This window comes from Salmo salar, chromosome ssa20 (genome assembly GCF_905237065.1).
Source record: "Salmo salar chromosome ssa20, Ssal_v3.1, whole genome shotgun sequence".
Lineage (NCBI taxonomy): Eukaryota > Metazoa > Chordata > Actinopteri > Salmoniformes > Salmonidae > Salmo > Salmo salar.
In genome coordinates this window covers 42,715,755-42,739,886 of record NC_059461.1, presented here as the reverse complement: position 1 = coordinate 42,739,886, position 24,132 = coordinate 42,715,755, and the positions used below count along the sequence as shown (strand labels likewise).

At 41.3% G+C, this 24,132-nt stretch overlaps 1 long non-coding RNA gene and 1 pseudogene across 1 annotated transcript; both read right to left on the bottom strand.

Moving 5' to 3' along the window:
* LOC106580632 (diacylglycerol kinase delta-like) overlaps window positions 1-20,844 on the bottom strand; it is a 62,916-nt pseudogene extending 42,072 nt beyond the window's left edge.
* A 2,407-nt stretch (window positions 20,845-23,251) lies between these two features.
* Window positions 23,252-23,900, bottom strand: LOC106580717 (uncharacterized). Its single transcript, XR_001322950.2, has 2 exons — window positions 23,504-23,900; window positions 23,252-23,387 (listed from the first exon to the last, which is right to left on the bottom strand). It is a non-coding gene; the product is annotated as an uncharacterized lncRNA (long non-coding RNA).
* Window positions 23,901-24,132: the final 232 nt, after the last annotated feature.

Below are 24,132 nucleotides of genomic sequence, written 5' to 3'. Positions count from 1 at the left end.
AGCATTCAAATGTGACCAAAACATCAGCCAGGAAGCATAGGAACTGAGAAGTGGTCTGTGGTTACCACCTGCAGAACCACTCCTTTATTGGGGGTGTCTTGCTAATTGCCTATCATTTCCACCTGTTGTCTATTCCATTTGCACAACAGCATGTGAAATGGATTGTCAATCAGTGTTGCTTCCTAAGTGGACAGTTTGATTTCACAGAAGTGTGATTGACTTGGAGTTACATTGTGTTGTTTAAGTGTTCCCTTTATTTTTTTGAGCAGTATATATATATATACACTGCTCAAAAAAATAAAGGGAACACTTAAACAACACAATGTAACTCCAAGTCAATCACACTTCTGTATATATATATACACTGCTCAAAAAAATAAAGGGAACACTTAAACAACACAATGTAACTCCAAGTCAATCACACTTCTGTGAAATCATATATATAATATTAAACCTAGTTTGTTATTTTAGAATTCATTCTTTTGGTTTTACGAGGGAGAAAAACCAAAAGCATAATCAGCGTTCTAACTTCCCCTTGCATTAGTCTGGCACAATGACGGAATACTGTAATTTACCACCATTTACCACAAACACACTACAGCATAAGTGCAAAACTTTTAATTAAGGAATCACTGGATTGTGTAATCAAACTGCTCAAGACAAATAACTACTGATCCAAAATGATGTAGTGTTTGGTTAACGTACTGTATATACAATGAGTATACAAAACATTAAGAAACCCTGCTCTTTCCACGACAAACAGACCAGGTGAATCCAGGTGAAAGCTATGATCACTTATTGATGTCACTTGTTAAATCCACTTCAATCAGTGTAGCTGAAGGGGAGACATGTTAACTTTTTAGGGTATAGGGGGCAGTATTTTCGATTTCAGATGAAAAGCGTGCCCAGTGTCATGACGTTGGCCTGTGGGTAAGGTTTAGGACCCCCCCATAAATACCTTTCTCCCTTCCCCTCTCTTTCTGACCCTACTGAAGGACTTGAATAGCCTGTGTTAAATAGAGTCTGGGAACATCAAACAAATGGGGAAAAGGAACCATATTTTGGTAATAAAACCAGTTGGAAATATGCTTGGGAACGTAATGAGTATGGATGTCAGTTCGGTTGTCATCTGAGACATTATGACTGATGACAGGACGACATAAACTGTACCTGAGAAAGTATACACCCTCTAGTTATCAGAGTAACATGGAATTGTTATGCAATTGAAATGTTTGATATTGAAATTGTTTGTTAGGAGATTAAATGTAATTTTAGCTTCCAAATGAGAGAATTGGGTTTTCATAAGGAAAGTGCCCTGCTTGATCAGTGGCCCACCCCTGTGAAGAGACAGGGGTTATAAACGATGAAACACATCCTTCCCCCTCTCCACTATATAAGCCTTTGACGAAAAGATATCCATGGTTCCAGTACGTGAGGTCTGCAGCCTCTACGTTAGAAGGACACACTTCAAGTACAGAACTAAGCCAACCTCGGCGTGAGCTTTGGTGGCGAATGGTATGAACTTTGAGCTTATTCACTACAGAAGTGATACTTCCTAGCCGTTGAGTTAGCTGCGGCCGCTGTAGACGTGGGCTAGGAAAGGACGGACGATGGATCCATTCTAACAAACAGACGAAGATACCACCACGTATCCAATTTACCACCAGAGACATTCTTCCGAGGACAGGAAGATCTGTTGGCCAACCCGGCCAGCATCTACGACCAATCTACCGAAGCGCAGCTCAGAGTAAATATTTATTGCATTTTCCTTTTCCAAATGGGCAGTAATTTAGAATGCATAAGATAATGTATTTACGATAGCATAGCTGCTGTTTCTTTGTTCCTAGGTCTTCCCGCTCTTTCATTCAAGCCCAACCCCCTTTCCTTTGTGTAACCAGCCATCATGTATGACATCATTTGTATTCGGTGTATTTGTAATTCTGTGTGATTAGTTTAGGTATTTAGTAAATAAATAATTAAACCCAATTTTGTATTGCTGATTCAACTTGTTAGCCAGGGTTCGTGAAGATAGCCAAGAATTTACAACTTTCATTATGAGACTGAAAATAAGATAAGGGTTAATAGTGACTGCTTATCGATGTAAAATATTACTAAGTATTTTAAGAGTTTATTCGGAAGATAACGGCTCTATAAACGTTCTTCCGTGGTGCCCCGACTTTCTAGTTAATTACATTTACATGATTAGCTTAATCAGGTAATATTAATTACAGAGAAAGGATTTTATAGGTTAGCATGTCATATCACTTAATCCGGCATAGCCAAAGACACGACACCAGAGTAAACTGCCTAATACTCGGGCCCAGAGTCAAATATTTGCATATTATTAGTAGATTTGGATAGAAAACACTCTGAACCTGTTACTGGGCAGAGAATAGTAGCTCAGTCAATGAGTGGACTGCCTGAGGACAAAGGGCTTGGTGATGTGCGAGCCCGACAGCGCGCCCCTCCTTCTTTTTCTTCTTGAATGAAAACGCTATTGTCCGGTTGGAATATTATCGACGTTTTATGTTAAAAATACCCTAAGGATTGATTGTAAACAAGGTTTGACATGTTTCTACGACCGGTAATGGAAGATTATAACTTTACTACATTTACATTTTAGTCATTTAGCAGACACTCTTATCCAGAGCGACTTACAGTAGTGGATGCATACATTTCATAAAAAAAAATTCTTCCGTATGGGTCCCCCGTGGGAATCGAACCCACAACCTTGGCGGTGCAAACACCGTGCTCTACCAACTGAGCCACACGGGTCCGGTATGGAAATGAAGATCAGCAAAGGTAAGAGAATATTTATAATACTAATTCAGAGTTTTGTTGATGCCAGAACTTGGCGGGAAGCTGTATATCTTGCTTCAATGGCTGAGCTATGTACTCAGAATATTGAACAATGTGCTTTCTCTGTAAAGTTATTTTGAAATCTGACCAAGTGGTTGCGTCAAGGAGTAGTGTATCTATAATTCTTTCAATAACTGTTGTAAACGTTTATGATGAGTATTTTTGTAAATTGACGTGCACATTCACCGAAAGTTTTGGTGGGAATACATTTTCTGAACATCACGCGCCAATATAAAATGCTGTTTTTGGATATAAATATGAACTTTATCGAGCAAAACATACATGAATTGTATAACATGAAGTCCTATGAGTGCCATCTGATGAAGATCATCAAAGGTTAGTGAATATTTTAGCTGTACTTTTGTTTTTTGTGATGCATGTCCTTGCTTGGAAAATGGCTGTGTGGATTTTCTTGTGAAGTTTATGTCCTAACATAATCTAATTTTATGCTTTTGCCGTAAAGCCTTTTTGAAATCGGACAATGTGGTTAGATTAACGAGAGTCTTATCTTTAAAATGGTGTAAAATAGTTGATTGTTTGAGAAAATGAAATTATGAGATTTTTGCTGTTTTGTATTTCGCGCCATGCTATTTCACTGGCTGTTGAATAGTGTGGGACGGTGACGTCCCACACTATTCACTACCTACTCACACTACCTAAGCAATGTTGTGGGTGGTGCGGCAGGTTAACCTGTGACACAGGCTGTGTCCCAAATTGCTGTATATAGTGCACTACTGTTGGGCCCTGGTCCCGAAAGGGAATAGGGTGCCATTTGGGACACAGCCTGCGTCACAGGAATAGGATGCCAGGGTCACAGGGTGCCAGGGCCCATTTGGGATGCAGACACAGTCCTCTGTATATTAACAGAGTCTGCAATGTGTGTGTGTGTGTGTGTGTGTGTGTGTTACCTGTGCGATACGGTGGTGCTGCAGGTTGATGACTCTGGACACAGCCATTTGAATGCTGCCAAACACCGCCACCACCTCCAGGATCTTATCGTCAAAGGATGGCACCGTGAACGTCTGCAGGGAAGAGGACACGTCATTTTTTTTAATACACTGAGTGTGCAAAACATTTGGAACACCTTCCTAATATTTAGTTGCCCTCCTTTTGCCCTCAGATCAGCCTCAATTCGTTGGGTCATGAACTCTACAAGGTGTTGAAAGCGTTCCACACGGATGCTGGCGCATGTTGATTCCAGTGCTTCATACGGTTGTGTCAAGTTGGCTGCATGTTCTTTGGGTGGTGGACCATTCTTGATACACACAGGAAACTGTTAAGCGTGAAAAACCCAGCAGCGTTGCAGTTCTTGACACACTCAAACCGGTGCCCTGGCACCTGCTACCATACCCCGTTCAAAGACAAATATTTTGTCTTGTCCATTCACCCTCTGAATGGCACACATACACAATCCATGACTCATTTGTCTCAAAGCTTAAAAATCCTTCTTTAACCTGTCTCCCCCCTTCACCTACTCTGATTAAATTTGATTTTTCACCTGGATTCACCTGGTTAGTCTATATCATGGAAAGAGCATTTGTTTATTATGTTTTGTACACTCAGTATAAGCCACATATATTGTGAAGAGCTGTGGTCGAGTGGCAACACTTGTCACATATACAGTGCCTTCAGAAAGTATTCACACCGCTTAACCTTTTCCATGTTTTGTTGTGTTACAGCCTGAATTTAATATTGATTAAATTGAGATTTTGTGTCACTGGCCTACACACAATACCCCATATGTCAAAGTGGAACTATGTTTTTAGAAATGTTTACAAATGAATAAAAAATGAAAAGCTGAAATGTCTTGAGTCATAAGTATTCAACCCCTTTGTTATGGTAAGCCAAAATGTACACACAGAGCTAACATTAATAATATACAGTACATGTCAATCTCTCCTGGCTCAAAGTAGAGGAAAGATCGACTTCACCACTACTTGTATTTGTGAGAGGTATTGACATGTTGAATGCACCGAGCTGTCTGCTTAAACTCCTAGCACACAGCTCGGACACCCATACATACCCCACAAGACATGCCACCAGAGGTCTCTCCAAGTCCAGAACAGACTATGGGAGGCGCACAGTACTACATAGAGCCATGACTACATGAAATTCTAATCCACACCAAGTAACTCACGCAGGCAGTGAAATCAGATTTACAAAACAGATTAAAAAAAATACACCTTATAGAACAGTGGGGATTTTGAAGAGATACACACACAGTTGTCAGTTCATAATGGTTTTAAAACTGTATAACTGGCTTAATTTAGCTGGACCCCAGGAAGAGTATCTGCTGCCTTGGCAGCAGCTAATGGGGATCATTCACAACGGCACACATACACAATCCATGTCTCAATTGTCTCAAGGCCTAAAACCCTTCTTTATCCTGTCTCCTCTATTTAACAGTTGACATCAAAGAGGGAGCATAGCTTTCACCTGGATTCACCTGGTCAGTCTATGTCAGGTGTTTCCTAATGTTTTGTACACTAATTGTATATCTCACGTGGTTAGTCACACATGAACACAACAACGCTGACTGGGGTGATTGATGTGACGCGGGTTAGATTTGTGCTGTGGATATTCTGGTTATGTAGAGGGTAGGGGTTATAAATATTATTTATATATATTTTTTACATTTGTATTATTAGTAGTATAAAAACACATGGAATTTACATTGCACTTTTCAAAGACCCAAAGACACTTAAAACATTAAAAACAAAAATGTGGAGGAAACGTGTGAGTTCTGTTACAATGTCGTGTAATCTTTATGACCTTGTATTATTGTGTTATAAAAAAGATCCAGCTGCCTATGGAGTCATATTGTAGTTACGAAACAACAACACAATGAGAGGGTTTTGATGACACTTACATCATCCTCTTTTGTCCCGCCCCAGAAGTTGGTGCCACCTGCATAGCTGGGGATGTTCAGGACAGCTATGCCCTGCAGGCTGGGGGGGGGGATAGGCCTCCCGTCACACTAAACACACACACACACACACACACACACACACACACACATTATAATACTGTGACAGAAAAAAACTTTCTGCATATGCTCTGTTACAAACACCCACAATAACAACACCAGACAATAATCAAAAAGTGTCAATCCCAGATTGCCCTTTAATGTTAGGGTCAGGGTTCGAGTTAAGGGATGACAGTCCAGTCTCTTTAGGGTATGGCACACTGAGGCGCATCACACAGATAAAATAGTATTTGACGTACATCATTGTCTGTTTTCGTCTGTCGAAAGTACAACTCATCCCTGCTTTTTTTCCGGACGAGTTGCATACGTACAAATGTGGATATATTGTCTTTGTTGGACAAGTTTTTTGTTGGACAATTTCAACTAATCTCCGTTGTCATTCATCCAGCAACGGATGACACCCATTGAAAAACCATTGGCTCCACCCGGAATATTCAGACAAAATCTCAATGTGGACGTACCCTTACACTCACTTGGTTATCATTGTTTTCTTACCTCCAGCAGTACCTTCTGCTCTAGGTTCTTGTAGGTGCGATGCAGCAGCTCTTTGGTACCCAGAACCCCGTACCACATCATGTTCTTGGTGCGACTCCTGAACACAGACCGACCCACAGCTTACCACAGTGGCCAAGCACACACACATACTGTATACATAGACCAAAACAACACACAACACAAAGAAATTTACTTTATGTTCAACAAACAAACATTAAGCTCTTTGTGGAGAGCAGCAGCACAGAAATGGAAGACATTGCTATTCTAAAGGACAAAACACACCATGAGGACGAACAGTTTAAAGCAGCAGGTGAAAGCTAACGTCGCGGCCAATCACTGCTTTTAGCCGTAGGTCTTTGATGTGTGTCTGAGGTATAAACAGTTTCTCCAGGACTTGGGGATTTTTTGTGTGATATTTGCAGTAAAAAATGCTTGATTTTGCTGACGCAATACAGACATTTTGCATAGCAATTTGCGAAGATTTTTGTCCAAATTATCCCGAAAATGCACTGACGTGGGACAAATTTACTACAATTCTGCACATTTTGCCTTGGCTAAAGCTATGATCTTATGTTCAAACATGAAAAGAAATTCAAAGTGGGCCCCAACTGGTATGCCCTTCTTGCCCGGTCGGAATTCATTGTTTTTAAAATGTTCAATTCTTACTGACTGTCTAGGTTTTACTTTGGTGATTGTTATTTCCATAATATTTTCTGCATTCTTTCTGTGTAGTTTCAGTCACTTAAGTTTACACTGAAAGCGTTTTTCCAATCCCCAAAATGTATTTCTAAATAGTTTGGTCTGTTTTAAGGACCCAGACTAGACCCCTTGAGACCCAGACCCAAACTATCAAAACCCAGACCCTGTGTACTGAGTCCATGACCAGACCAACACTGTATTTATGTGGCCTCAAGACAAAGACCACGAGATCAAGACTACATCTCTGCTTATCACAAGATCCAGGGCTGGGTCTATCTGGTTTAGTTAGCCTCCATTCCTCAGTTACCTGCACTTCTCGGGATGCTCGTCCCGCTTATTGTTGAAGTCCAGTGATATCTTAGCATCTAGGCCGATCCCAAAGTAGTTGTTCATCACACATTTCTCAGTGTAGCAGTCACTGAAACCAAACACAGTACAAGATCACTCACGACTCTGGAGCAAGAGATAGATGATGATGGGCTTAAAGGGATAGTTCACTTCAAAAGCATGGGGAACGCAGGGACATGGAAAGAGGAAGGCAGAGTTCTTTACCATGCTTTTTAATACATCACGTGCTAGTTCAATCCGTTTCCACTAGCAGTGCTCCAAGCTCTAAAGATGCTGGCCAGTAGATTCTGGACGTTGTTTAATAACCAGCTAACACACCTAAAAATGGTTTGGATGAAATGACAACACCAAAGGTAAGTTGAAAATAAGCTCAAATCTAAAAAGTTAACTAACCCTTTATGGGAAGGAGGAGAGAGACTGAAACGTGGACACTCACAAGGTCTCTGGGTCACAGCTGAAGGAGTCAGCATTGACCAAGAGTCTGCTGATGACCGAACTGCTGGAGAGGGAGCCAGAGATACCAGCCCTGAGACCTGAACAAACACATAAACACACTTAACACATACTGAACACTGACTGGCAATTGAACACAGAGAGAGCACAATTATATCACAGGAATATAAAGTGTAATAGTAAAGAAAATAGTAAAAATGTTGGTTATTTTTCGGTTTTTAAACAACTAATTGTCCAATGTCAGTTAAATTATTTGAATTCCATTTCATTCAGGGTTTTTCTGTGAGCTCAATGCGCTGCAGTTTCTCTAGAGATGAATCAGATCATGCCAAACTGTGCGATGTAATAGGGAGTTGTAGTTTCCAACAGGCCAATGTTGAACATAATTAAAGTTTTCTGCGCTAAACTAACTACAATGACCATAATCCATTGTGTGGCTACTTTTCCGGTCTGTGTTTCTTTCACGCCTGCAACGTAAGGGACAGAAGAATGCGGATCATGAGGGGATACATAGCGAGCATTTTCTTTGCGAGGTAAAGCTATCTGAAAATACATTATCTAAGTAATTGATAGTTGGTATTCAGCAGTCATAAAAGTATGGCTTATTTACTTTGAAGAACTACCAAAATAGTGATTTTGTCAGAAAGCTCTGTAGAAGAGATGATGACTTGGAATGATCATCATCAAATAAAACAAACATAATATACACAACAACTGAAATATTTTATTAAAGTAAAGTTATTATTAAGCGATAATCAGTAATGATCCTGGGACTTTTATTAATTGTTTTATTCTGTGTTTTTACAGCATTTAACCCACATAATGCATAGTGCATTTGTTTTAAAAAAAGTATTGAAACCGTAACAGAACCGACCTCAAAAACACTACGGTGTAGACAAGTGTCCAAGGGGTCGATTTGGGATTGGGGAACTGAGGGCCCTTGGTACAGAGCTGAGGGCCCTTGGTACAGAGCTGGTGAGAACTTGTGCCCTTACTTGGGTAGAGGATCTTGGTGTTGAGCATTGGCATGCTCTCTCGACTTCCTGTCTGGGCAGGAAGTGACGCAGAGCTGCCCAGTGACAGGCTTCCTTTGTTGATGAGCTTTTCACAAGGCGTCTTGGACACTACGGGATCAAACAGAGACACAGAAAGACATGAGACACTGGGGTGCTGATTAAAGGCCCACTCCTTAATTTAAAAAAACAACACACATTTAGAAGAGATAATCTTCAAGAATAAATGGGCACGCATCATTAATTAAAATGATCAATTTCGTCTGGGCCGTGTTCATTAGGGCATGCAACGAAAGACACTTTAAAAAGGTAGGCCTTCCCTGGTTCGGTCTTGTTTTCTTACATTTGGTATCAAATGAACACGACCCAGGTTAGGAGACTCAGGGTTCAATGACTGACCTCTGCGGACTGGATGGCTCCTGGTGCTGTTACAGGCGTTCCCACTGTAGGACGACTGCAAAAACAGCTTGACTTGCTCTTCCTCCTCCTCCTCCGCTGCCCCCAGAGCAAACACCTCCTGAGTCTGGGCATTCTGCTCGTCCACCGCTGATAGAAGAATGGAGAAGAAAACTGTTCAGCAACAAGAGTAGGTACAGTTACTTCGGGATGTATTCAGACCCCTTTACTTTTTTCACATATTGTTACGTTTCAGCCTTATTCTAAAATGGATTAAAAAAAATAAAAAATCCTCAGCAATCTACACACAATACCCCATAATGACAAAGCAAAAGCAGGTTGTTATAACAAAACTTATTTAAAAATGAAATACCATATTTACACAAGTTTTCAAAAGTCAAGGGGTCTAAATACTTTCCGAAGGCACTGTTTTTCTTTTTTTAATTTAACTAGGCAAGTCAGTTAAGAACCAATTCTTATTCTTATTTGGATGAGTGTAGATAGCAACTATATTATCTCAGGGTTGGCGTACGTCTATTCCATTTCACTTCACTCAATTCAGGAAGTAAACTGAAATTCCTATTCCAATAACTATAATACGGGTGACAAGTCTGATCTGAGTCATTGCTACAGGGAGTCCTGCTCTACTGTTGCAATGTTCATGGCTTTGATGTTTTTGGCTGCCCTCTGTCTTTATGTAACATGTGAAACCTCAAGTATGCCAAGTAGGTCAGTGTAGCCTACTATGTTTAAATGTTTGTTTATTTTTTAACCACATCAGACAAAAAGTTCGCTTACAGGAAAAATAACCTTGTTGTAATTTTCAGAAGCCACTCCTCAGTAAAAATGAAAATTGCAATTGGCTCAGAACAGGGCAGCACGGCTGGCCCTTGGATGTACACAGAAAGCAAACATTAATAATATGCATGTCAATCTCTACTTCATCACTACTTGTATTTGTGAGAGGTATTGACATGTAGAAAGCACAGAGCTGTCTGCTTAAAGTACTAGCACACAACTCAGACACCTATGCATACCCCACAAGACATGCCACAAGAGGTCTCCTCACAATCCCCAAGTCCAGAACAGACTATGGGAGGCGCACAGTACTACATAGAGCCATGACTACATGAAACTCTATTCTACGTCAGGTAACTGATGCAAGCAGTAAAATTATATTTAAAAAACAGATAAAAATACATATTATGGAACAGCGGGGACTGAAGAGACACAAACATAGGCACAGACACATACATAGACACACATGATAACATATGCACTATACACACACGTACACATGGATTTTGTGTTGTAGATATGTGGTAGTGGAGTATGGACCTGAGGGCACATACTTAGTGTGTTGTGAATTCTGTAATGAATGTATTGTAATGTTTTAAAAATTGTATAACTGCTTTAATTTTGCTGGACCCCAGGAAGAGTAGATGCTGCGAAGGCAGCAGCTAATGGGAATCCATAATAAATACAAATACAAAAAGGTACATGAAAGCCCACTTGGAGTTTGCCTAAAGCCACCTAAAGAACTCTCAGATCCTGAGAAACAAGATTCTCTGGTCTGATGAAACCAAGACCGAACTCTTCGGCCAGAATGCAAAGCGTCACGTCTGGAGGAAACCTGACACCATCCCTACGGTGAAGCATGGTGGTGGCAGCATCATGTGGTGGGGATGTTTTTCAGCCGCAGGGACTGGGAGACTAGTCAGGATCGAGGGAAAGATAAACGGAGCAAAGTACAGAGAGATCCTTGATGAAAACCTGCTCCAGAGCGCTCAGGACCTCAGACTGGGGCGAAGGTTGACAATCCAACAGGACAACGACACTAAGCACACAGCCAAGACAACACAGGTGTGGCTTCGGGACAAGTCTCTGAATGTCCTTGAGTGGCCCAGCCAGAGCCCAAACTTATACCCGATCGAACATCTCTGGAGAGACCTGAAAATAGCTGTGCAGCAACGCTCCCCATCCAACCTGACAGAGCTTGAGAGGATCTGCAGAGCAGAATGGGAGAAACTCCCCAAATACTGGTGTGCCAAGCTTGTAGTGTCATACTCAAGAAAACTCAAGGCTGTAATCACTGCCAAAAGGTGCTTCAACAAAGTACTGAGTAAAGGTTCTGAATTATTATGTAAATATGATCGTTTTAAAATTTTTATTTTAATACAAACGTTTCTAAAAACCTGTTGTTGCTTTGTCAATATGGTGTATTGTGTATAGATTGATGAGGAAAAAAACGATACATTTTAGAATAAGGCTGTAACATAACAAAATGTGGAAAAAGTTAAGGGGTCTGGATACTTCCTGAATGCACTATATAGTGCAATATAAATATTAGGGCTGACCCCATTTAGTAAACTGGTGGATTGTTTGGTCGATAGGCTGTTGGTAGACCGAGAAGTTTTTAGTCCAGCAGTTGCAAAAAAAGTACATTTTATGCCACATCTTGATTGATGCCCGTCTCAGTGGACTAATCAATTGCTGAGGCCACGGGGATGGCACACCAGTATCACCAGTGGTACATTTACCGTTAATTCCCATAATTTCTAATCTACAATGTTTGTTTGGTTACCATCATTTCTATTAATGCATTCAATGTATTATTATTACAGTATTTTACTGTTGTCATTGTCGGAGGGACACGTTGTTTACAGAGCGCACAACCTATGCTACACTCGTGAGAAACAAGTTTGGTTTATTTCATTTCATTTAAGAGTTGTTAATTTATTAATTGTGTTTTTTGTTTCTGATTGATTATTGTCCCTTGCGCAAATACTGTAAATAGCCCACAACTGTATCAGTCTGGAGCTCAGGGTGTGGGAAACTCTGAGGGTCCAGGATATATACAATGTTGCAAGTTTGTTAGTACAAACGTTCTGGTTGGACCAAGTTGATCATTACAAGTTCTTTGCAGACAGGCCATGCGTAGCCAATACGATTTATTTTTATCAGGATATTTTCTACCTGCAGGCTTTGTTTTGTTTTATTTGTTGGCTTTATGTAGGCAATTTTTTACATAGTTGGCAATGGCAATATAAGTTACTTTAAGATTTGAATAATTATCATTTAGATATCATTTTTATTAACCACTTGACGATATTGCCACTCCTATTTGCCATATCTTCAATTTAAGCCTACTAGAAAGTGTGTACCTACCCTCAGTCCTGGAGGGAAGCAAAAGTCAAGAATAGTAAAGCCCCCTTTACTGGCTCAAATAGCCGACCAATCAGCCTGTCACCAACCCTTAGTAAACTTTGGGGAAAAATGGTGTTTGACCAGATACAATGCTATTTTACAGTAAACAAATTGGCAACAGACTTTCAGCACGCTTATAGGGAAGGACATTCAACAAGCACAGCACTTACACAAATGACTGACAATTGGCTGAGAGAAATTGATGATAAAAAGGTTGTGGGGGCTGTTTTGTTAGACTTCAGTGCGGCTTTTGAAATGATCAATCATAGTCTGCTACTGGAAAAACGTATGTGTTGTTATGGCTTTATACCCCCTGCTATATTGTGTATCTATGTATGCAGATGACTATACACTTCAGCTACTACAGCGACTAAAATGACAGCAACACTTCAAGAGCTGCAGTTAGTTTGAGAATGGGTGACAAGGAATAAGTTAGTTAAATATTTCAGAAACTAAAAGCATTGTATTTGGGACAAACCATTCACTAAACCCTAAACCTCAACTACATCTTGTAATGAATAATGTTGAAATTGAGCAAGTTGAGGTGACTAAAATGCTTGGAGTAACCCTGGATTGTAAAATGTCATGGTCAAAACATGTTGATACAACAGTAGCTAAAATGGGGATTAGTCTGTCAATCTCTCATGGCTCAAAGTGGAGTAGAGATTTACTTTATCACTACTTGTTTTTGTGAGAAGTTGAATGCACCGAGCTGTCTGTTATAACTACTAGCACACAGCTCAGACACCCATGCATACCCCACAAGACATGTCACCAGAGGTCTCTTCACAGTCTCCAAGTCCAGAACAGACTATGGGAGGTGCACAGTACTACATAGAGCCATGACTACATGGAATTCTATTCCACATCAGCTAACTGATGCACGCAGTAGAATCAGATAAAAAAAATACATAAAAATACACCTTATAGAACAGCGGGGACTGTGAAGAGACACAGACACACGTATACGCACACAAATGCTAGCACACACATTTTACACAATCGTACATTGTAATACTGTTGTATGGTGGTATTATACATTTTGTATTGTAGTTACAGTATATAGTGGTGTAATAATGTTATATAATGTACTTTTTAATCTTTTGTTTAATGTAAGTAACTTAATGTGTTTGGCCCCCAGGAAAAGTAGCTGCTGCCTTGGATCTCTAATTAATACAAATACAATGATTTGGAGTTACAAAGACTTTGTAAAATAAATGTAACTGTTTCACGAAAATGTGCATTTGAAAATTATAACTGGCACGCAGATTGGTAGAAATGGTAAGATAAATTGGCACTCTAAATGGAAAAGGTTGGCGACCCGGTGTAGCATATTACCGGCAACTGCGGCAGCATAATGGCATTGTAGAATAATAGTGAAGACATCAAAACTATGAAATAACACAAATGGAATAATCTACTAAGCAAAAAAAGTGTAAAACAAATCAAAATATATTTTAGATTGTTCAAAGTAGCCACCCTTTGCCTTGATGACAGCTTTGCACGCTCTTGGCATTCTCTCAACCAGCTTCATGAGGAATGCTTTTCCAACAATCTTGAAGGAGTTCCCACATATGCTGCTTTTCCTTCATGCTGCGGTCCAACTCATCCCAAACCATCTCAATTGGGTTGAGGTCAGGTGATTGTGGAGGCCAGGTCATCTGATGCAGCACTCCATCACTCTCCTTCTTGGCCAAATAGCCCTTACACAGCCTGGAGATGTGTTTTGGGTCATTTTTCCACTAAGCACAAACCAGATGGGATGGCGTATCACACCACCTCCTCCATGCGTCACGGTGGGAACCACACAAGCAGAGATCATCCACTCTGCGTCTCACAAAGACACAGTGGTTGGAAACAAAAATCTCACATTTGGACTCATCAGACCAAAGGACAGATTGACACCGGTCTAATGTCCATTGCTCGTGTTTCTTGGCCCAACCAAGTCTCTTCTTCTTATTGGTGTCCTTTAGTAGTGGTTTCTTTGCAGCAATTCGACCATGAAGGCCTGATTCACACAGTCTCCTCTGAACAGTTGATGTTGAGATGTGTCTGTTACTTGAACTCTGTGAAGAATTTATTTGGGCTACAATCTGAGGTGCAGTTAATTCTAATTAACTTATCCTCTACAGCAGAGGTAACTATGGGTCTTCCTTTCCTGTGGCAGTCCTCATGAGAGCCAGTTTCATAGCACTTGATGGTTTTTGCGACCGCAACTGAAGAAACTTTCAAAGTTCTTGAAAGTTTTCCATATTGACTGACCTTCATGTCTTAAAGTAATGATGGGCTGTCAATTCTCTTTGCTAATTTCAGCTGTTCTTGCCATAATATGGACTTGGTCTTTTACCAAATAGGGCTGTCTTCTGTATACCACCCCTACCTTGTCACAACACAACTGATTGTCTCAAACGCATTAAGAAGGAAAGAAATTCCACAAATTAACAAGGCACACCTGTTAATTGAAATGCAGTCCAGGTGACTACCTCATGAAGCTGGTTGAGAGAATGCCTAGAGTGTGCAAAGCAGTCATCAAGGCAAAGGGTGGCTACTTTAAACAATCTCAAACACAAAATATATTTGGTTACTACATGATTCCATATGTGTTATTTTCATAATAAAAATCAAGAAAAACCCTGGAATGAGTAGGTGTGTCCAAACTTTTGACAGGTACTGTATACATAAATGACATGTAACTGCCATTGTACTCGAATTCAGCTAAAACTATCATGATGTGTATGACTGAAAATTATGTAATTGACAAGTACCTCAGAGTCGTCGCTGCAATCCTCTGTCACCGTGGAGCTGGAATGTTTCCGCGGGAACTTGGTCTCGTACACCATAATACTCCACCTGGGCAAAGAATTTAAACAATGGATAGTTTAGGGGTTGGAAGTTTTTTCACCCTGACCTGACCAGGAGAAACTCCTGGACTAATGATAGCTGGTTTAAAGCTACAATATGTAACTTTTTTGGACGAAATTCACATACAAATCTCAGTTATAGATCTGTCACTCTCATTGAAAGCAAGTCTAAGAAGCAGTAGATCTGTTATATGTGCTCTATATTCTATGTTTCCCGTTCTTAAGTTAAGTTTTTGCGTCTTTTACTTTCGGTTTTGTATACCAGCTTCAAACCGCTTAAAATACAATATTTTTGGTTATGGAAAAGATATTTCACAGCGGTTTAGATGGTACAACGATTCTCTACACAATGATGGATTGTTTTGTCACAAACTGAAATCAGGCCAAATGTTAGAATTTTAACAACCAGGAAATGGCGGAGCGATTTCTGCATATGGTTCTTTTATTTATAAAAAAAGCTATGAATTTTTCTCCCCCATTTCGTGATATCCAATTATGATCTTGTCTAATCACTGCAACTCCCCAACGGGCTCGGGAGAGGCGAAGGTCAGTCATGCATCCTCCAAAACATGACCCAACAAACCACAGTTCTTAACACCCGCCCACTTAACCCAGCCACACCGAAGTGTCGGCACCACCAAAGTCAGCCTCCAGGCCTGCCACAAGGAGTCGCTAGAGTGTGATGAGTCAAGTAAAGCACCCCCAGGCCAAACCTGACGCTGGGCCAATTGTGCACCGCCCTATGGGACTCATGGTCATGGCCAGTTGTGACACAGGTTCGGATCAAACCCAAGTCTGTAGTGACGCCTCAAGGCATCACTAGTGACACCTAGACCACTTCGCCACTCGGGAGGCCATTAATGGTATTTTTTTTATATTTTACCTTTCTTTAACTAGGCAATTCAGTTAAGAACAAATTCCTATTTTCAATGACGGCCTAGGAACAGTGGGTTAACTGCCTTGTTCAGGGGCAGAACGACAGATTTTTACCTTGTCAGCTCAGGGATTTGATCTTTCAACCTTTTGGTTACTAGTCCAACACTCTAACCACTGGCTACCTTCTCTCTCTCTCTCTCTCTCTCTCTCTCTCTCTCTCTCTCTCTCTCTCTCTCTCTCTCTCTCTCTCTCTCTCTCTCTCTCTCTCTCTCTCTCTCTCTCTCTCTCTCTCTCTCTCTCTCTCTCTCTCTCTCTCTCTCTCTCTCTCTCTCTCTCTCTCTCTCTCTCTCTCTCACTCTCTCTCTCTCAAGCATGTTGGTGAATATTTCCCTCACCCCCAGTTCTCCTCCCTCCCTAAGTCTCTCTTTCTGTCGAGCATCTTGGTGCTGGTCCTCTACAGCGCCTCCCTCCCTCCCTCTCCTACCTGTCAAGCATCTTGGTGCTGGCCCTCTCAAGCTTCTCCAGTATTTGAGGCAGCTGTGCGTCGTCGTCGCAGGCCGAGCCCTGCCCAGGACGCGGCCAAGGTCATTTCCTGTTCCCAGGGGCAGAACACCCAGCTGGCACTGCAAAACAAGTGTTATCCTGTTTCAACTGACCCTCGTTACATTTAGCCCCATTCTCCTCCATTTAATCCTAATTCAGAAAACATGAGCACAGTTTACATGTATAAAATCTTTCATTAGTACCTCCTACCATTTTGTTTTTGTCATAGAAATGCGTATTGATGGTTATAGTAAGTATTTGTTTGAGCCATTATCCATTGAATGGTGAAATGATCTACTCATTCATTAACAAATGATACTGTTTTGATGGTTTCAGCTTGTTCTGTCACATGTATTATATGCTCTAGGATGTTGCAAAAGTCATCTTCTAGTTAAACGACAAATGATACTGTTTTGAAGAGTTATTTTATGACAGGTATTCCAAGTTGATGTGTTAGTGCATTTTGAAAGAGAAATGTGCTGTTTTGGCAAACGCACTTCAGTTTAGTGGGCTGTGGTAACTGTTTTGCAAGAGTGAACCCTGTTTTGAGAAAAGTGTTCATGCAATCGAGAAAAACGAATACATGTAACACACAGTCTGGTAAGCCAGGACTGTGTGTACTTTACGACCAGCAGAGGACAGTGTCTGTCTGTTTATCTGTCAATCTAACAACTAATAGAGGCAGGCAGTGTGACAAAACGGTATCTTTGTTACTAGGTTGTTGAAAGTGGGACAAGGGAAACATGAGAGTCGCTGGCTGGCACAGTAGCTAGAGCTGCCTGCTATGCTCAGGACTTGCATAGGGATGATGGGAGAGTAGCCAAAGCTCTTTCTCAATTTGTCTTTCCCCGAGTTCTCTCCTCGCCTCCTTCCCAAAACCCATGTCCAAGAACAAGAGTAATCAAGGAAACACTAATTGAGAAAGAGCCCAAGAGTCAGTGGGTGTAGCCCAACTGATGGAAGCTTATTTTCAGGTCAGTGCAGATGGGTGGGGTGGGTTAAACTTGCTTGTTTGTGGAGCGTCAGAGTGTCGATCTCAGAGAGGACCCAGCCCACGCTGCCGTCACCCCCACACACTAGGATCCGGAACGTGTCAAACTTCTGGAAGAGACGCAAACTAGGAAAGACACAGAAGAGAGAGCCCTCTAAGACAAGCAGCTATACACACAGTGCCGTCAGAAACAAACACAGCCATGTCAGATGTGTGCACGTACGCACGCACACAGGGCAGACTTACCCGAGATGCGGCCCCCCGTTCATGAGGTCAAAGACTTGGGCGGGGTTGAGCAGCTGTTTAAAGCGGCGCAGAAACTTGATGCCCTGGTTGTCGCCGCTCTTACTGTTGACGAACACCAGGAGAGGGCTGGTGCAGGAGGGCGGGCAGGTGGCCTTCCAGAACCCTGAGGACCAATGACAGGCAGATGAGGAACAATGAGTACCAATGACAGGCAGATGAGGAACAATGAGTACCAATGACAGGCAGATGAGGACCAATGAAAAACAATAACAGCGAGATGAGGACCAATGACAGGCAGATGAGAACCAATGACCGGCAGATAAGGACTAATGACAGGATGGACCCCTGTTGCCAGGAGGGTAAACAAGGTCCAGAGTCAGGAGCTTAAACCGCTATACCAGACTACGGCACACACCTGAACTTCCATGGTCGGTTTCCCAGACACAGATTAATGGATATTCTCCATTGAGCATGCTTTTTAGTCCAGGACTAGGATTAATCTGTGTCTGGGAAACCAGACCCTAACATCTAATAAGAAAGAGCTTATTTAAAAATATTGCTATGTTAACTTTCCCAAAATGTCAATTTTTTTTTACAATTCTGAATATCGTGCTTATTCCATTATGATTCCGGGAGTCTTCCAACCGGGATTTCTGGAAAACCTGGGAATTTTGCAACCCTAGGCCTAATGAACACTACCCTGACCGGTCACGCAGACAACCCTATCTGTCCTGTTCATCTACAAACACAGGTGTTAAGTGAAGTTGCCCCTGATCTTAGGTCAGTTTAGTATTTTCCCCAATAATGGTTAAGGTTAGATCTGTACCTAGGGGAAACTTGCCCCCGGAGAGGAAGTGAGGAGCATAACTGACCGTCGGAGTCGATGCTGTTGAGGGCTGTGGGGGGGAAGACCGACACCTTACACTGCCCCAAGGGACACTTAGTGGACAGCTGCTCCTTACACACCGTGTGCACCTGGACATCAACATGCACGCACGTACACTTTATTTTTAGGCACACTACACAGAGCATTACGACAAGTATGTACAGTCAACAACCTGATCAGTTCAATGGCCTTGTGACTGTAGTGAAAGTGTCATGAATCAGTGTATGCAGAAAACAAAAATACATTAATACTGTATTGTTGCTGCTGAAAAGTATAGTAATGTAGTTTGCACTTATCCCTCAAACAGATACCTAAAGAAGCACCACCCAAATACGCTTGCAAGCACAGACTCACCATGGCCTTGCACTCACCATGGCCTTGCAGCGCCAATCCTGCAGTCGGAGCACACTGCCACACGTCTTGTCACACACTGTACACTTAGCACTGACCGGCAGGTTGCCCTCCAGCCACTGGTGAGGCATAGAGATCTACAGTGAAGGAGAAGTCACTGTTATTATTTCAGTAATGATTTATTTCTGTCATCATTGACTTAATATGTTTCTATATGTTTGCTTTGCAAAAACTGTGGTTACACTTTTCATGTCAATAAAGCCTTTAGAATTTAATTGAGAGACGGAGAGTGAGAAAGAGGTTGGGAGAGAAAGAGGGAGAGGGCAACCATCCTTTGCCAATAGACAACAAATTGCACTAAAGGGAATATACACTGAACAAAAACATAAATGCAACATGCAACAATTTCAAAGATTATACTGAGTTAAAGTTCATATAAGGAAATCAGTCAATTGAAAAATTAATTAGGCCCTAATCTATTGATTTCACATGACTGGGAATACAGATGTGCATCTGTTGGTCACAGACCTTAAAAAAAGGTAGAGTTCTGAATCAGAAAACCAGTCAGTATCTGGTGTGACCACCATTTGCTTCATGCAGTGCAACACATCTCCTTTTCATAGAGTTGACCAGGCTGTTGATTGTGGCCTGTGGAATGTTGTCCCTCTCCTCTTAAAATGGCTGTGTGAAATTGCTGGATATTGGCGGGAACTGGAACACGCTGTCGTACACGTCGATCCAGAGCATTCAAAACAGGCTCAATGGGCGACATATCGGATGAGTATGCAGGCAAATGGAAGAACTGGGAAATGTTCAGCTTCCAGGAATTGTGTACAGATCCTAACGACATGGGGCCGTGCATTATCATGCTGAAGCATGAGGTGATGGACATACTGACAAACTCTCTAAAGCGAACTTTAAGAGAAATACGCTTTTTGTGCGTATGGACAATTTCTGGGATCTTTTATTTCAGCTCATGAAACATGGGACTAACACTTTACATGTTGCGTTTATATTTTTGTTCAGTGTAGGAATAGTGGGCAGTAGGCAGTGGGCAAGGGCGCTATAGGCTACAACTTGTAATCAACAATTTGTTGAATACATTGATTATAAGGCTGAAGTGAGTCTATATAGCCTTTACGTACATGCATTTCTTGATACACGGTCCATATAGGATATTCTGCTTTTTTTTTTACATTGCATGTTTTTTCTTTTTAATATTGTATGATATATTTGATGTATGCTTTTGCATAGTGTACAATGATGTTTAATAAACTGGCTACACTGCGCTCCTCTCTAGCAGGGGTACAGGGGACCTCTCTGAACAGTATCCCCATTTTTGAGGAGCCCTCACACAGCTCCAGGGTGAAGTTTCCCCTGGGTACAGATCTAGGATCAGCTTCCCCTCCCCCAATTCTAACCTTAACCATAAGTGTGGAAAATGCAAAACCAGCCCAAGATCAGCACTCACCCCATCCTCATATTCGATGATGTCCTTCCCAATGGATGCCAGAGTAGTCCACTTGCAGTTGTTGGTGGCACGGACAGCACAGCGTTTATGGGCCTTGAACTTACACACTGTGGGAAGGAGAAATGCATCAGATTGACACACACACATATTCATACTGTTGCATGCAATGACTACATCAAGCTTGTGAATCTACAAATTTGTTGGATGCATTTGCGGTTTTGTTTTGGTTGTGTTTCAGATTATTTTGTGCCCAATATAAATGAATGGTAAATAATGTATTGTGTCCTTTTGGAGACACTTATTGTAAATAAGAATAGAGTAAGTTTGTAAACACTTTACATTAATGTAGACGCTACCATGATTATGGATCATCCTGAATAAATCGTGAATAATAATGACCCCCACGACATCCTAACCTCACCATTACAACAACAGGGGAGGATAGCATTTTTGGGGGGGGTATGATATTTGTGCGTCTAACTTTCTCACTCTTGGTCCCCTGAAATGGGGGGATTATGTACAAAAATTGCTGTAATTTATAAACGATTCACCCGATATGGATGAAAATACCCTCAAATTAAAGCTGACAGTCTGCATGCACTTTAACTTCATAGTCATTGCATCATTTCCTATCCAAAGTGCTGGACTACAGAGCCAAAACCACAAATAAATGTCACTGTCCCAATACTTTTGGAGTACACTGTATGGCTCTACTTTTATTTGTGGGAATACTTGGAAACAGATTTCCTAAATGATCCTGGTGATTTTACAGTCTTTTTGACCAAAAACTTCAATCTTAAAAGAAATAAGAAAACATAGAGAGTAGCTGGCTTTGGAAGTCTTCAAGGTTCTAAAAAGTTGGACCCCTTCCGAAATGGACCTGGGGCTTTCCCACCCGATATACATAATCATGTTTTTTAACTAGAGACCTGTTGCGAATGGACCCGAGGACAACTAGAACCGTTCCATATAGACCTGGTCGGATCCAGACCCGGTTTGATCCAAGTGAGGAAGCAGCAGAAAAGTCATTTTTTAAGCTACTTTATTAACTGGAGCTGATAAAGTGCGAGAGGAGGGAGAGAGGTCGAGGTGCTGCTCTAGCAGGCGGGGAAGGGGACGTTCTGTGACCGAGTGAAATGGGAGGGAGAGACGAGAGGCAGCAACCAACCAACCAAGCCGACGCGCACTATTGTAGACTATTATCAAATATGATTACGCATTACCCGTCTTGACTGCATCAAACCGGGAGAAGCTAGTCAAGCTAGCTAACATTAGCTAGCTAGGCTAATTGAGGCTGCAAGTGCATGCGCTTTCTCATCCTTCAGTTACAAATAAGAACAAATCAAATATATTTGACTCCATTCAAACATTAAGTAGCAGCCTACCTGTTGGCTCTTGGTCATTGTAGCATACCCTTCTGCTTTAAATTTGAATTATGTCATTTTAATTCCATCTTCCATTGATTAGATATTTCCTAATTTTTGCACACACACTGAGGCTCTATGACTGGCGTTAGACACTGGACAACTTTGTTGCAACTCTAGTAGAAGGTAACTAACTATCTCATTGCGTTTTGTGTAACACCCCCCAGCAAATAACGTTAGCAAGCAACTCAGCTGCAACTAGAATTGCAACACAGTTTCTCCGTGTACCCCTGTTATTAGGTAATTACTGTAGCTAACGTCCACCTCAGATAGACAAACACTGTAATACATTTTGTTGACAGATTTGTTTTTGGAATGTTTTGTTAGCTCCACTTCATTTAGCTAGACTGAAGTTGACATAGCTAATGTTTGCTGAGAAATAAATGACCCTGTATTTGCTGTCTGTGTGTGTTGACAAAGCATACAAGACAGGTAGCTTGTCAATGCCAACTGATATATTTGGGTTCAGTTGTCTTAACGAAAAGTTTGTTTGTTTTCAGGATGATGTCTTCATCCCTGAAAAGGTTTTCATCCTGGAGGAGACTGTGCAGGAGGCAGACGTACATGTTATTTCTAAGGCTGTTGTTTATTTCAAGACACAATCTGTCATCCCTGAGGCCATTGTGGATATAAAATGGACAATACTGTATATGCAGTAATTCTTGAATATAACTGTAGCTTAATAGATGCCTTAATTGTTTTCTACTAACAGGAAAGAACAGTTAGTACAGCATGCCAAACTGACTCCTGGGTGCCAGAGTGTTCCTGTGCTGCGGTGGAGAAGAGGTAATATGAGAAGAATGCAATTGCTGAATTTATGTAGATATGTGTTTTGATAATTTTCAAGTATAGTAACAGGTCCATGTAGAATAAACAACCCTTTACATAATACCATATAAGCTAATCTAATGTGTTGTTCCCCTTTCATTCCCAGCCTAAACAGATACTGTGCCTATCGGCATTTTGTCTGGTGGTAATGGGGCTACGTTGGCAAACATGTAAGAGCGGTCATACCTTCCTGTGTGGTGTCCCGTATAAAACAGGCACCTGATTCTGCACCTGATCCTGGTGCAGAATACACAGGGTTTCTCCCTCCCCATATTAACTGGTACCATTCAATTAAATAATTTAATAAGACAATACAAGTAAAAGTTTTGTCTAGTATATTATGCTGAGTGCCAGGTCTCTCTCAATTCAGAGACATCAGTATCAAGTCCCTCTGTCCGCCTGGTCTTCATCACATCATCTTGCAAGTCTCTATGTGCTGGCTCCATACATGTTTCTGTGAACACATACACACACAGTCGTTGTTCTATTACCAATGGCAGTTAGGATAGGTAATATCTGACACACAAACAGCTACTATGTTGAATTTTGAACAGGTCAGGTAAAACTTACCCAATTATGGTCTCCCTATCAAACGACCGAGGCTGGCATCTGGCGAAAACCTCTTCAGTCCTCTACATCTGTAGAAATAGACAGAGTTGAGGCAGAGGTCAACAATAACGCATGGCTAAAGTCTATGGTCATGTTGAATGGAGGGGGTCGCTACACCAGTGGAGGCTGGTGGGACGAGCTATAAGAGGACAGGCTCATTGTAATGGCTGGAATGGTATGAATGGAATGGAGTCAAACGTGGTTTCCATATGTTTGATGTGTTAGATACCGTTCCAATTATTCTATTCCAGTCATTGCAATGAGCTCGTCCTCCTATATCTCCTCCCACCAGCCTACTCACTACACCAATGAGATGTTCCAGGAGGCAGAGAGAGCGATTGAAGAAGAGATGCTGAGAGAGAACAAAGAAAAGAGACGCAGAGAGATGGATGAACTGAAGGCAATGTTTGAAGGAGACTGATAGAAGAATTTCTATGTTAAAAGATAATGATTAAATAATTCTACCCTGAAACCTAATTTTTAGTGATATGGTTTATGTAGCCTGTATAATGAGTAACTAAAATGTTCAGCATAAATCTAACTAGGTTGGACTGGGAAAGAGAGGAATGTTAGTGTGTGTGTTTAAGTAA